Below are 14,006 nucleotides of genomic sequence, written 5' to 3'. Positions count from 1 at the left end.
TTATTTATTTATTTATTTATCAACATGATTAAATATTTATGATTCTATCAATGTCTTTTTTTTTTGTCTTTTTTGGAGGTTGGGCCACACCCAGCAGCACTAAAGGGTTACTGCTGACCCTGCAGTCAGAAATCACTCAAGCAAATATGGGATGCCAGGGATTGAAACCTGATTAGCTATGTACAAGGCAAAAGTTTTACCCACTGTGCTATTGCTCCAATCCCAATAATTTCTATTTCCATTATAAGTGTTTCTCAGACCACTATTTGTATATAACATAGACAGGAATAAGATGGCATTTCACTTTGTTTTTTATTTATATTTATTTAATAATAAATCATGAGTACTTTTCCTCTTGCCATTGAAAATCTGTACATATTCTTTGGATAAGTGTCCATTTTGATATTCTGCCTACTTTTTGTTGATATATTATCTCCCACTTTTGAGACTGGCCACATAAAAAAGAACAGACAGTTTTTTTTTGTTTGTTTTTTGTTTTTTTAGGATTTAGGGAAGAAGGAACTCTCATACACTTAGTGCATTTGTAAACTGGGGAGCTTCTGTGGAAAACTATAACAAATTTATTAAAAACATTGATATAGGTCTATTATCTGATTCAGAAATTTGACTTCTAGATAGATACTATTTGAAAGAATATCTACAATAGTATGCACATTTGAACAGTATTAAATTATCAAGATATGGAGATAATTTAACAGCCCATTAATATATGGGTGAATAAAGATTTGGTTATGTATATAATAAAATATTATTCAACTATAAAATAAAAATAAATCTGACCATATAGTCCAAAGCAGGGGTGGCGAACACACGGCTCCCTGGCCAAAATGAATGCGGCTCTTTGCCTCTTATCATTATTTTGTATATCGTAGCCAAGTTTGGATTTTGTTCTGCTGCTTCTGAGGAGGGACCTCTGAAGACAGATCTCTGAGCGCAGAGTCCCGCCATACCCCAGGCTGCGTCATCCCATCTCTCATCCCTCGGGAACAAATGCACAGGCCAGTGAGCGGGGGGTGGGGGGGTGGGGGGGTGGGGATGGGAAGGGTAGAAGGGGGACCGTGTGTCTCATGTTGGGTTACATCTTGCTTAACGTTAGTTCTTAGTGTGGAGGATGCAGCACACCCTCACCATCACTGCAGGATTTTTACCCTCACTCAAAATGGCAAAATGCAATATGTGTTTAATATAGTATATATATGCTTTTGTGTGAGTGTTTGTCTGTTTTGGCAGGTCACTACGTGGTGTGGCTCTCTGACTCTCACAGTTTAAAATTTTGGCTCTTTGTGTCGAACTTGTTCGCCACCCCTGGTCCAAAGTGTTGTGCATGTTTGTCTTTAGACCTGGGTTCATCCTTCTGAAAGACGATGATCTGAACACTGCTGAGAGCAACCTCAAGGGTAGAGTTGGGTATACCTTGAGCACTACAGGGTTATGGCAATAAAACTGAAAGAGAGAAAGGAAAGAAGGAATTATGGAAGGAGAGAATGAAGAAATTATCATTTGCAACAACTTGTATGGAATTTCAGAAGATCCTATGAAAGGACAATCAGAAAGAGAAAGACAAATCCACTCAATGTGGAAGATGAAGAAACAAAGCAATGGAAGAAACAAAATAAAAATAAAATAAAATAAAAATAAATCCTTGAAGTTTGACTGCAAAATTGAACTTACAAGAAGAAGGTGGTTGGGAGCAAAAGGTGAAGTGGATCCAGTGGACTCTGTAGACTATTATTGGTAATTTGAAAGCAGTCATCGCATGATACCATATATCTAAAAAGGTATGAATCTGTCCTCCTTAAACACATGCAACATAACTACAAATATTAATTTAATAAAAAATTTAGAAGAAATGCTAAATCTTAGAAGTTAGTGGAATGAAATATGTGATTTTTTTTCACTTGACTTTATCAGCTCCCCAAATTTTAACCCTGTTTATGTGTTGTGTATTATGTATTATGGAATACATAATGATTCTCCATTTAAAGAGAAGTGGATGGTCGTCAGGTTAAAATGATTGCTTTGGGGGACTGAATATATTTCAGAAGCCTCAGCTGTGGGTACCTCATTCACTGAAAGTTTATGGCTATTCTAGTCTAGATGATCCAACTTGCTATGGAGGCTTACCCAATTAAACTTACTCAGCAATGTGTGGTGAGGAGTTGCTGAATAAATTTGGATCTTTCAATATGACTTCTGCTGTTCCCATAGAAGTGACTCTCTAATGGCCTCCTTTTGATGAAAAGTTATTCACTTGGAAGGTGAAGACATACTAAATTGGTCATAGGAATTGGGTATTCCAGTCTTGAGTTTGATACTATGTGAGGAAAGCACTTGCATTTGGCTTCCTAAGATCCAAGGGAGTCTAATATGAGATTATTCTTGGATTTAGAGGAGGTTGGTCTTAATTTGGTAGGATTGCCACAAACAGTATTAACTAGCCAAGTAGGGTGGTTTCAGTCTGGGGTGAAGAAGAATTTGCCAGACTGCTCTCTTTGGTTTGTATATGGCTGTCTCCTCACATCTTCTCCACTTTATGTGCATTTGTCATTATATTCAAGCTTTCTCTTTTTATAAAGGCACCAGTCACAGTATATTCAAGTCTTCCCCCCCAAAAAACTTATTTGATCTCAGTTTCTCTCTGTAAAAATCCTACTCTGGAATAACATTTCTTAGTAGGTTTGGGGACAGGGATGGTTGGGATACAAAGCTGTTTATTTTTTCTTTGGAGGTGCCCAGGATGTAACCCAATTCTCATATATGCACGGCTGAGCCACAGCCTGTCCTCTCTCTTTAGCTTAGAGGTTTTTAGGTAGAAAGATTATTGTTCATATCTCCTGGAGGTATAACAAGCAATTTTACATTTTCCTACCAGGAACTGATTCTGTCCCTGAGACGCTGACAAAGCAGGGCTGGTCTTCCTTTGGCAGCTGTATGCTGTGGTCAGAGGAGACTTGTTGGGAAAATCACATTGCTCACTCCACGGGAAGAGTCTAGAAAAATGTTACTTCCTCCTTTGGGAAATCATAGAGTGCAACAGCCATTACAAATTGAGGAAATCTTCCTGTGACTGAGCCAAGACCAGTCTTGGCTTTAGAGTCTTTGTTTAGAGTCTTTGTTTAGACTCTGGGGGGTGGGGGGTGCGGGTGGGGGAGGAAGAGCAGCTAGCTAACTAGACAAATGTACCATTTTTTTCTGCCTATGTGTTGGTTACAGTCTCACCTGACATTTCAGCTCCGCCTTAAGTACAGAGTCCAGCAACTCTTGCTTCTCATGAAAAGTCCACACCGGCTTTCTCATACTTATTCTGGATTTTAGTAGTAAATCCATGGGTCTTTATAGTGTGTTATTTAATTTGTGGGGGCCTTTTTTTGTGTGTTTATAAACCATCTATCTAATTTTCCTGCCAATTAAGTATAGGCTAATTCATAAGAAAAAAAGAAAAAAAAAAGAAATCAATCTCCAAAGATTAAAATGTTCATCTTAAAATAAAAATAGACCCTTTTCCCTCAAAGAAAGAGTGGAATTGTTATTATTGTTTTTCTGGCAGTATTCCAGTGCTTTAAACTAGGGGTCACTTCTGAGACTGCTCAGAATACTAGACCATGCTTGAGATGAAACCCAGGCCTCTTGCATGTACATTATTCATGATATGCAGTCGAGCTTCAGCCCCTTGTAGGCTTTCTAAGTTAAAGCTTGCTTTAACTCATAAAGAATAATTCTAAAATTGTCTTAAAAACAAAATACAAGAACAGAGCAATTGTACAGTGGGTAGGGTGTTTACCCTTGTATGTGGATCTGGGTTCAATCTCTAGCCTTACATTTGGTTCTATGCGATTCACCAAGAGTGATGCCTCTTGGATCACTCTAATGTAGAACTAGAACTAAGTCTTGACTACTGCTAGTGTGGTTACCAAATGAAATACAAACAAGCAACTGAAAGAAAAATCCAGGGCTGGAGATACATCTCAATAGACTATAGTGCATGTTTTACATTTAGGAAACGTTGGTAGGTTCCAAGCCACTGTATGCTTTCCAAAGCATTGTTATGAGTGACCCTTGAAGTTTGAGACAAGAGTAGTCCCTGGGCACTGAAGAGTGAAGGCTAAAATCAAATAAATGAGTTCTTTTATTTGACAAGAAATTTTATGCAATTGCTATATTATCCTATTGATAGACAATATAATATAGTGACTTTAATTTTATTAGCCTTTACTTTTTGATTTACCATATTATCTTGAATATGCAACTCAATCTGTGAAAGTTAGACTGTTAAAACTTACTCAACCTTATGCTTCAATGATATAAGAACAGTTTTCAATCTTTCAAAAGTGGAGATCTTCTACTTCTAAATTTTTATTAAGTTCTATGTGCAATTGTGTCAAGTTATCATGGCCTTTCCACCCTGTCACAAATAAGATCACATTACTGGCCTCAATACTTGCTTTTTTAACATTCTTTTTTTTTTTTCTAAATTGAGTTTAGTGATTTTGTTCTCACTCAGATACTTCATTGTATGGATTTAAACTTGTTCTATTTCACTCTAATTTTTTTTCTTTTTGGTTTTTGGGTCACATCCAGCAGTGCTCAGGGGTTACTCCTACCTCTGCATTCAGAAATCACCCCTGGTAAGTTCGGGGAACCATATGGGATGCCTGGATTTGAACCACCATCTGTTTGTGTGCAAGACAAATGCTCTATCGCTGTGCTATCTCTCCAGCCCCTATAATTTTTAATCGTTGTGTTGGCTTTAGGTATATTTTTTTCTTGGTAAATTAAACATATTTGTATATATAATTTATATTAAGGCTTTGCTTGTATATTACTCATAGAATAGGTAGTTGTAATTTACATGTCAATAGTTTAAAAAATAACTTTCCAAATTTTCTGCAGCTCTGCTTGTCAGCCACTCTAACCTAGATACTCTGAGAGTTCATCAGGGGTCAGCAGGGTAGGAATCTAGTCATGCAGTGTTTTCTAATGTGTTCTAGACAGTTCTTCCCAGACTATGAATAATTAATATGCAAACAAACATCATTAGATTACAAATCTGTGAGTTACAGTTCATCCAGAAGATAATATGCTCCACACACATAGGGTGTGGCATAGATTACCAGAGCTGAGGAAAATAATCAAGTAAGGGAAATTTGAAAATCATATATCAAAAGAGTATGGGAATGGCTGTTAATGCCTAAGAAAAATAAATGTGTGATCTCAAACCCTGGATGTGACTCACCCTTTAACAGGCTAAATGAGAAAAGAAGAAAGTCCCTGGCTTTTTATTTAGAGCTTATTGAGCAGAGAAAGCCAGTTAAAAACATGGTGACAAAACACTGCATGTCCTGTTTGGAAACTAACTTTTCTGATCCCCAAATGAACTCCATTCCTTTCTATATTATGTTTTGACTTTCATCACCATGTCTCCTAGGAACTTGGAAAGTGACACATTAGAAACAGAAAGTTGGAGGCACTCCTCTAGTGTCAGGTCACTTCTAGTCACTGCCTCATAAGCTTTATTAAATCAACTAAATAGCTTGCTTCAATATCCCTCTCTCTCTCTCTCTCTCTCTCTCTCTCTCTCTATATATATATATATATATATATATATATATCTCAAAAATTCTATCGTCATTTCATTTTAAAAATAAAATAAGATATATTAGTAAAAAATTCTAAAACTTTTGCAAGATTTCAGAGTTTAGGGAACAAAAGTTTCTGACAAAAAGAAAGCCTTTTCCCATAATGTTAACCATGGGAACTGCAGTTTCTGGGAAGTCATTTTCTGGTTACTACTCCTGGGTTCTTGTTGAGCACCCTCTTATCCCCTCAGAGATTGTAATGACTGTGAATCTTCATCAAATCTCCGTTATCCAAGAAAAATACTAAAAGACTGTTTAAATACTGGGATGAGATATTAAGGCTGGCTCTTTGGGCTTCAAAAGTGTTCTCCTGAGCTTTCAGACTATTCACAAGGAATTAATAACAAAGACTTTGGGATACACAGAGGTTGTCATCTGAATTGACTCAGCAATAGAAGAGTTGGTGAGCCTCTCAGTAAGTGATCTTGAGAAAAATGTTGGCAGGCTCTGAACAGGTCTGATTACAATTTGTAAAGGAATAAACAGGCAGAGGAGGACATAAAGGTGGCAAAATGAAGGATATAAACTTCCAAGCTGTCTGGGAAATTTTTCTGAGAGATAGGGTTGGATATATCCTCCTTAGAGACTTTTTAGATAAATTTAAAAATATAGATGCTTTACAGTGTTATGGATATTATGGTTATACTCACTCATGACCCCAACTCTAATGTATGTTTGTCTTTGGAGAGTCAAACCCAGTAGTGCTCAGTGTTTAGTTCTGGCTCTAAGGTTGAGGGTTTGTTTCTTTCAAAAAACTTTCTTTGAAGCTTGAAGGGCTCGAAGTAGAACCTCCTACTTGCAATTTATGCTGTAGTTGTTGAGCTATCTTTCCAGCCCTGGATTCATTTGTTGTAAGTTCAAGTCTTCATCATGGTTTAAGAGTCTTTTGAGAGATATTAATTTAGGACTTGAGTGTAGAACCTTTCAAAAAGTAATTGATGTGCTTATTAAGGGAGATTTTTTTTTTTGCACTCACTTTGCTATATTTGGTCACATAAAAGAAAGTATCTGTAGGTCAGGAAGCTAACACAAATCATTCACTTAATGACAGGTATCTTGGACCTCTTAAACTCATGATAGTTGTGGAGTAAATATTTCAAATATCTTGTCTATTTTTGCTATAGCAGTTTAAACTGACTTTGGCATAGGGTATGTCCAGAAGCCTACACGAAATGTTTAATTAAACTTTTATATTTTTAATTACACTTATATTTTTATTCAAAAGTTGATGAAAATTATATTTAAGAAATCTGTAAGGAAAAATGAGCATGATTGCTATTATAATTGTGAAAAAGAACAAAATACAAAAACCCCTGATTTAATATCTTTCCAGATTATTATATTTCAATGGTTTTACCTACTGTCCTTAGGTCTATGAAGATATCTCAGTGAGTTTATCCTCTACTCCACGGTCCCTTTAACATTGCTGGGATAGGAGCTATCCCCTAAGCATGGAGCATTGCGGTGATGACAAAAATTATTTTAAAATATCCTAATAAACCAATAAATCAATTCAAGAAATGTACAGTGGCTAGAGAGATAGTATTAGAGGTAAGGCAAGAGAATTGCATGAGGCTTACTTTCTGACCCCTTGTTTAAATCCCAAACTGCACTATAGCTTCAGTAATACTACCAGGGGTCAATGTTAAACACAAAGCCAGAAATAATCCTCTGGGTACTGTTGAGTATGGCCCAAAGCCACTGAACAAAAAAAAAAATAAATTTATAATCTGAAAATATTATGTTGGAATAGTAGTTTTTCATTGTTTTATATTCAGTAATTGATTCAAGAAGTGAAGCCTAAATAATTGTATCTATAAATCATTTATTAAATTCTCAGTCAAGCTTGAGTTTAAAGCCCCAGCTCATAGGTGATCAAATAGAAATGACTAAAAGAGGTATTTTGAAAAAAAATTGTTACCAAGAATAGCATTAAGACAAAACAAAATTGTCTCTTTTTTCTTTTTTAGTTGTTTAAATTCACACCAGTTATTGATTAAGAGCCAACATTGTGCTTGGTTTAAACCCAGAGCCTCATTCGTGTATAGCATGTGCTGCTACATGAGCTATATCTTGAGCTCTATCCTGAGTTCAACTACAACTTGAGCTATATCCTGGGCCCAAACTGTCACAATTTTTGTACCTCAACTTTTAAAAAAGATGTTTTAAAATATTTGACAATTATAACATTGTTTATAATTTAAATATCAATAAGATTGTAAAACCTTGTGTTTTGCTACTTCAAGCAGTCTCTTCACAGATGTTTCTAAAAGAATCAGAAGAAATAATGCTTTTCATACAACTTTTTTAGTTGTGTGACTGTGGATGAAGAATAACTGTATTATATACAGGTATTCACCTGGTTTTAGATATGAACAGAGTTTAAAAAACAAAATCTGGGGACAAAATTACAAAAAAGCATTGTACGAATTATTGAGGGCATCATACTTTTTGTTCTTGTTTTTATTTTGGAGTTACACCTGATATGCTTAGGGTTTATTCCTGGATCTGCTCCCAGGGATTATTTCTGGCACTCCTTAAAGTGTAGTACCCAGGATAAAATAGAATTTGTTTTGGCACATACAAGGCAAGTGCTTTGCCATGGTATTGTTCATTTGGCCCTGAAGGCAGGACTGTGGTGAGTTAGTGGCATAAGCAGATGTTTTTGTATGTATGTATGTATGTATGTATGTATGTATGTATGTATGTATGTATATGTGAATTTTTATGCATAGATACTCATATGCATACACCATATATCATACATATGTAACTGTAATTACTTAGACTTTGTGTTAGAAGCATTTCTTTTTATCATTAGTAGATACGTGCTGCAAACTAGACTCCATTTCTCTAGAATTCCATAAGCATAAAGCATGTAAACCTTGAAAAGAATGATTTTTCAGTCTCCATTTAGGGAGGAATCCTTAGAAATATCTATTATGTTTGACATATTTAAAGTTTCTAAGATGTACAGATCCAGGAAACTTCCCATATTCCCTGTAAGATTAATGTTAACTAATGCTTTAATCAGGGATAAAAATGCCATAAATCCAGGTTTCTCAGGCCTAGTTCAGCAAAATTTCCCTGAATAGCCTCACTTCTTTGAAATAAATTATTCTTTTATCTCCTCAGCATTTAGAAATAGCTCAAAGTTGGACCGAGATTTTCTTATGTTGTGATTTTTCAACTATCTTCAATATGATTTTTATCCCCACAAGTTCCTCAAAGTTATTACAAGCCATAAAAATTCTTGTCATGCAATCCAATAAGCACTAGTCAATCAGTTATCTAGTCTCTGTCTGTTTATAGCCATCAATGTCGATGACTCCCCAACTCCTGAATTCTTCTATTAATATTCTGTGCTTATTTACTATTTAACCCCTTGGGTATTCTCTTGAATTATCTCATATTGAGTTGATTCTTATATTGTTTTTCATTCAAAATTTGCTACCTTGGGACTGGAAAATAGTACAGTGGGTAAGGTGCTTGCCATATGCACTGCTGAAGGAGGGTTAACCCCCAGCACCATACATGATCAATCCACTGAAGACTGCTTGCAGTGACCCCTAAAATTAGAGCCATGGGCACAGCTGTGTGTGGCCCCCAAACAATAAACAAACGAACGAATAAAATTACTACTTTGTTTAGGATTAGTTTAGTAGTTTGTTTAAAATTCCTTTATATATGATGATGTGGTTGGTATTAATATTATTAGCTAGCAGATAAGTCAACTGACTCCAAAACTGATATTTGTTACTCTGCTTGTTCTTGTGAAAATAAGAAACTTTATAAGTTTTACATGAGGTTGAGGTAGTACTAATTATATTATTGAGTTATTATGAGGATTAAATAAGAGTCTGAAGCTGTACAACTGGTCCAATATCTGAGATAGAAAGCATGTAGTAAATATTAGGCTCTTAAACTTTCTTAATTAGAAGTGCGGGTTCATACTAGACGCTATCATTAAACTCTATGATTTGGGGCGAGAGAAAGCTCCAGGCACTGAAAGTCAGTTCTGCCTACTAGAGACCTGCATTTGATTCTTGATGCTTAATGATCTTCTAAGCACCATAAACCAGAAGTAGTTCCCAAACATTGTCAAGTGTGGCTCACAAAACAAAAACAAATAAAAATAAACTACAGGATTGTACTTTTCACATGGTACTACTGATTCAGCCTTTGATTTTTTTTCTGACTTTTCTAAAATTTACTGAGGTTGTGGCTCAGCATAAAAATTTTTAAGTTTCAATCTGTAACTTTGCAGAAAAAAGAAATAAGTCAAATGAGTGTTTTATTTATTTATCTCCATCAATTCCCATGGCTTCCTCATTTGTTGGTTGCATCATTCCCATAGTTTCCCTAATTTAGATCTGATTCTTGTCCATAATAAGGTTAAGATAAATAAAAAAAAATGCAAACCTACTCATGACAGGGCCCAATTCAGATTCTTCTGTGGCTCTCTGCAGAGTTTACAGTCCTCTACATAGAATAGTGGGTTGGAAGTGGTTTTTGCTGGGCAGGTTTTTCATTATCTCTTCACAGTTAACTCTTCTCCCTCCCAGCAACAAATCTCTTCTGGATTTTCTTAGTCTTTTCTTTTCTCTATCTTCCTTGTATCATTCTCATTCCTTAGATTCTTCTCATTTTCCTCTTCTGAGTCATCTGGTTAACCCCTGAACCTCCACCAAAGGCAACTCAAGTTTTACCTCCTGTAGTTAGATATTCTAATGAGCCTGCTTGTAAGTCACATTTCATTGTTGTGTGCTCACCACTACCAGGTGTACTTTATGGCCTACCCTGGATTAAATTTTTTCTCAGTAATTAAGCAGTTTTCACTCTAGACAGAAAGCTCTTAGGCAACATGTCTTATATCTACTATGTCTATTTGACTAATTTGTCAAATGTTGACTACCTGAATGAAAGAGTAGTTAGATGGCTAGATGGAAGGAGGCATGGTTGGATGAACTGAGGGATGGGCACATTAATGAGTGGCCTACATTTTTTAGAAAAGCAAGACAGTACACATTCAGTACTTTCACAGAAGGTTTTTAATATCTGTTCCCTCTCTTTGATATATGCCTGACATCTGCCATTCTCTTCCATTAAATGGTCAGACTCTGAGTCCCTTTAGTAATCTCATACTGCTCTATGTATTAGCACTAGCTATAATTTTCCTAACAAAGGATTGGGGTAAATTAATTTCATTGTTGCTTCACCTAGACACTTCTGTAGCTCTAGAACTATGGTTTTGTTTGATTTATCAACTGTGTTTTGTGGATATTTTTATTAACCTTATTTATAGATGGAGAAATCTACTAAATGTGATGGAATATTAAAACTATACAGGTTCATTGATATAGATGGTGGCAGAAGTAAGAATCAATTTCCAACTAACTTCCATGTCTTTCTATACTTCTTTTGAGAGTTAAAAACAAAGTAGAAAACTAATTACATTGTATTCATTTAGCAGAAACTAAATTAATTATGGTTCCTGGTTTTAACTGATATATACAATTCTTAGTGAAAACTTTGGACTAATTTAAGAATAGTGATCCAAACTTTATTCTCCTCCTTAAAATATATTGTTTCATCATAGTTGATGTTGTGTCTTAGTTGACAAATCACTTCTTTTCCTTTCATATTTTCTTTCTTTCATATACCTATGAAGGGAGGTTTCTAGACAAAGACTTTATTTGGGTTGCTAGTGGTCTTACTGAACAAGTTCTCATCTTAACTTTCATGTCTTTTGTGTACTCTAGACAAATGAAACACATGGGGAACAATACTTTGAGTAAAACAATAGTCCAGTTGGAAATACTTGTGTCATATAGCCTCAGTCATGTTTATTGTTGTTCTGAAAATTGTTACAAAAACACTAGAGAATGGAAGGTGGAAGTGGGATCCCTAAAAATGCTGCCCACTTTCTCACCTTCATACTTTTAATCTGTGAGATCTAAAAAGGGCAATACCTTTTCTTCATGGTGCACACTCTTCATCTTTGAATCATTGGTCTGTGGGTCAGAGAGATAGTACAGCAGGCAGGGCACTTGTCATGCATATGGCCAGCCCAGTTTCCATTCATGGCATCCCATATGGTCCTTTGAGCATCACCAGGAGTGATCCCAGTGGAGATCCAGGAGTAAGTTCCAGGTATCACTGGATGTGGCCCCATCCCCTAAACAAAACAAAACAAAACAAAACAAAGCAAAACAAAACAACACTTTGTCTCCTAGGAAACCTTTCTGACATCTTTGAAGAAAGAGTTGTTTCCTCTTTGGAGTTGTTGTACAACCCAGGGGTACTTTGAAACTACGTCTTTCTTGACTCTTGGCAGGGAGGAGGTAGAAGGGAGGTGTTGAAAGGCCAGTCTCAGTAATGTACTGTCTTTTGAACTATCTTCCTGGCTCCTGGATCTTTTTTTTTTTTTTTTTTTTTTTTTGCAACACATTGGTATAGTTCAGATATATTTATTCACCAGATTTAGTAATATAACTGACTTTGCAGATCTGTTTTCACTAGATTGTAAGATACTTGAGAGCAATAGACTGTGATTATTTCACAACCAAATCCACAGAGCCAAGCTCAAGTCAAGCCTGTTATCCAACAGTTTCTCAAATGTTTGTTGAATAAATATTGATTAATGTGAAAACCAGTTCTTAGTCTAAGATGATGTAACATTTGTAACTATTGACTCAGAAAAATATTCTAAGCTGGTCAGTCAAGTCATATTAAGAAAAATGATCTACTTTTCTTTATATTTACGCAAAGTATATTGGATACAAAGGTTTTTAAAACCTAGATAAATACTTTCTTTATATATATATATATAATTTCTTATATATAATTCTTTATATATATATATATATATAATTTCTTTATATATTACCCAAAGTATATTGGATACAAAGGTTTTTAAAACCTAGATAAATACTTTGACTGAAATGTATTAATTCTGTAAAGTAGATCAAAGCTAAAAATGGCATAAAATTGATACAAGATTTGGGTTGAAGTTCTCCTTTTAAGGCTTACTAAAACTGAATATATCTGTTTGGTTCTATTATCTGTGTAAGAAGATTAATGTGCATCCCAAAGTTAATGTCAGCAAAGCTCAATTTGTTATTTTTTTCTTTTTGTTTTGGAGAAGGCATTTGGGGCCATACCTGATGATGCTCAGGAGCAACGCCTTGCTTTGTGCCTGGAAGTCACTCAGGTGATACTCAGGATTAAAATGGGGTTGATCATAGGCAAGCTAAACTCTGCCACCCTTGTACTATCTCTCTGATCTTTTACTTGTTTCTTAGTTGAGTAAGTGAGCACAGTAAGGTTGTTTGTTTGTTTGTTTTTTTAATTTCCCCTGGCTTATACTTTTTTTTGTCTCCCTATTCACAATACAGACCAGGCAAAGGGTCTGGGTTGAGAGGTATATTGGGTGCATTTACTATACCTCCTCTTTCTATACAGTCAGTGTAAAATACACAGCCTGTGGTAAGCATTGGGAGGCCTTAACTTTTCTTTATTTTTTTATTATTGGTGATGGGAATGTTGCACTGGTGAAGGGTTTATATATATATACCCTTCACCAGTGCAACATTCCCATCACCAATACTTTGTTTTGGATAGTAGGATCTTATCTGAATCTTTAGTTAACTTTACATGAGACAATGATCCTCACAAGATTCAGTTAAAGTGAGATTGTAGTTGGCATTATTAAGAAAAGTGTTTTTTACTGCTGTTTCCTTTACACTCACTTGTCTTTCAGTCTTTTTCTTTTTGTGTAAGACTTTCATCAAAGTACTTATAGATGAGAACTAAATACTAAATTAATGTTCATATGCAGCTTCTGTTTTTATTTATTTATTTATTTATTTATTTATTTATTTATTGGGGGTTTTTGGTTTTTGGGCCATACCCAGTGACACTCGGGGATTACTCCTGGCTCTCAGAAATAGCTCCTGTCTTAGGGTACCATATGGGATGCCAGGGGATCAAATTGTAGTTTGTTATAGGTTAGACGTTCAAGGCAAATGCCCTACCACTTGCACCACTGCTCTGGACCCACAGTTTCTGTTTTTGATGCTGGATTGGGCTTAGATTCTAGGGGTTTGTAATATTATAGGATTGAAACTCAGCAAGGGAGGTTAGGCTAGATATAGTAGTAGCATAAAATTAAAATGGCAAACCAAGAAAATAGTCAGGGTATCCATTGAATAGTTTGTGGCCTAGAAACTGATTTTAACTGTGAGGGTAATTGGCAGCAACTGGAAAAAAGAAACAAAAACAGCAGAAATAAAGAAAGCATACCAGAAGATGTTTTCTAACATTGACAGCAAAATAAGAAGAGTTGCA

General features: G+C 35.4%; 1 non-coding gene across 1 annotated transcript; it reads right to left on the bottom strand.

Moving 5' to 3' along the window:
* Positions 1–13,029: 13,029 nt before the first annotated feature.
* On the bottom strand, positions 13,030–13,162 carry LOC126007790 (small nucleolar RNA SNORA51). The gene has a single exon (XR_007495273.1). It is a non-coding gene; the product is annotated as a small nucleolar RNA SNORA51 (small nucleolar RNA).
* Between the last annotated feature and the right edge of the window lie 844 nt (positions 13,163–14,006).

The sequence above is a fragment of the Suncus etruscus genome, chromosome 4 (assembly GCF_024139225.1).
Source record: "Suncus etruscus isolate mSunEtr1 chromosome 4, mSunEtr1.pri.cur, whole genome shotgun sequence".
NCBI lineage: Eukaryota > Metazoa > Chordata > Mammalia > Eulipotyphla > Soricidae > Suncus > Suncus etruscus.
Note: the sequence above shows the minus strand (reverse complement) of the source record. Positions and strands in the feature narration are given on the sequence as shown.